Source organism: Frankliniella occidentalis, unplaced genomic scaffold (genome assembly GCF_000697945.3).
Source record: "Frankliniella occidentalis isolate FOCC.00 unplaced genomic scaffold, Focc_3.1 Scaffold18, whole genome shotgun sequence".
NCBI classification, from domain to species: domain Eukaryota; kingdom Metazoa; phylum Arthropoda; class Insecta; order Thysanoptera; family Thripidae; genus Frankliniella; species Frankliniella occidentalis.
Window position 1 is genome coordinate 2,857,496 of NW_026267148.1, and position 1,900 is coordinate 2,859,395.

General features: G+C 59.7%; 1 protein-coding gene across 1 annotated transcript in view; it reads right to left on the bottom strand.

The window, feature by feature from the left end:
* Positions 1–1,900, bottom strand: part of LOC113211286 (mucin-19) — a 119,719-nt gene that overhangs the window by 94,346 nt on the left and 23,473 nt on the right.

The window sequence follows — 1,900 nt, forward strand, 5'->3', positions numbered from 1 at the left end:
GCCCCGCCCCGCCCTGCCCCGTCCCTGCCTCTGCTCAGCCCCGATGACGTCCACATCATCCATCACTCTATCGACCTACTAGTGTGTTGCCCTCCTCGTCGCACACGATGGAAAAAGAGGTCCAAGAGGGTCAGGGTGGGGTGAGCCTGGTATTGCGGGGCGGGCGGGAGGTGGTGAGGGTGGGTAAAGGTTCTCTCTCCGCCACAACTACTACAACACGGCGAGGGTGCCAAGTCTATCAACAGAATTCCGATGGAGCGCTGCTCCGCCATTCGTTACACAACGCCCCGTATTCATTACTCTTCTCGCGATGACTGGCGGCGGCGTGGGCGAGCTGGCTGCTGGCTGCGGGCGAGCGAACGAGCGAGCGAGGCGCAGAGCGCCCCGGCGGTAGGCCGCCCGCTGGGCGCGCCGGCCCGGCGGGACTGCCTACGCGCCGCCCGCAGGCGCTCGCCACGCCGCCCTATTGGTGGTCGTTCCAGCTCAGAGATCTTTTGAGGCCTGGATGACCGTGATGGCCCACTCGGTAGAGGACTAAACCACTAAAGCCATAGTACTTCGAGTACTTCTAACTAGAACACCATCATTCGCCCACACAACCCATTACCTATTCATCTACGCTCGGCTCTTTATCTAACATGAAAATGTTAACCTATACGGTCAACGGCAAAACAAACTATGCGTAAATTCGAACGTAACTCTATTTAGACTTTGATGAAATCCATATTATAAACTGAACTGGCGCCCGGGCCGGCGGCGGTGAGCCCACCCTCCTGGCGAAGTGAGTTTTGTACCATATGTGGGACGCTGGGCGTCCTGAATGCATCGCGCTGAGCCATGTCGGGGTCCTCGCCAACACAACACACACCTCACCACACCCCGCCACACCAAACCCCAACAACAGTCACGGCGGCAGTGGGTCTGATGCTCTGCTCTGGGCAGCAGACAGAGCAGGGAGGCTTAATGTCTGAACCGAGCGAAAATCCTTTCGGTGTGAAACAGCAAGCGGATTCCTCCCGCTACAGTCGGTGTTGCTCGCCCACTCCCCGCCATCCCCCCACTAAGTTGTGAATAACTCCCCGCGGCCAGCACCTCTCATTTTATTAAAAAGTCGCTCCAGAGAAAAGAAATTGAAACAATGCCAGGCGAAATCGAGCCTTGAAGGGCAGCAGAGCGTAGCGAGCAAGACCGTAGACTAGGAGGAGGAGGAGGAGGAGGTAAGCCGTGAGCCGTCCGTCTGAAAGCTCAAAGCAGGAGCCTTTTTGTCTCTCGCGAAGGGAAGCGATATAGACGGAGGGAACTCGGCACGCCGCTTCTGATTCCATGTGAAACGTGCGCCGCCAAAAGCGAGAGAATTAACGGGGGAAGAGGCGAGACGGGGCCGGGTCTGTTCGCGGGAGGTCATGTTTAAGTTTAAGGAACAAAAACTTTTCCAAAGCCAGAGAGAGAGAGACCCAGCAGGAGGAGGGGTGGTCGGGCACGGCGGGGTGGGCGCGCGCCCCCGATCCATAAGTACTTGCGTTGATGACAAAGAGGGAAGCCCCTCGCCGTGACCTTGGGGCCTGGCTGGCGAGGTCACCGACGCTGCTCTCCCTGTATACAGCGCCGCCGCCCAGCTCACTCCCTGCTCCTCCAGCCCCGACGGCTTGATGGAACGGGCCGCACGCGCGCGTGCTTCGATCTACTCTCGAATGCCTCTGGCCGGCGGTCAGCGCCATCCCAGTCCCCTCCCTCTCCGTGCCCTGTTCAGCCCGGGGGCGTACAACACACACACACGCACGCACACGCACACACACACTGACGAAGGCCGCGGTGTGGGGATATTGACGCTCCGACGATCCGAGCGGCAAGTTTATAGGTGTCGCCAGGGCACTTCCACCCTGCCGCCCCACCCCACCCC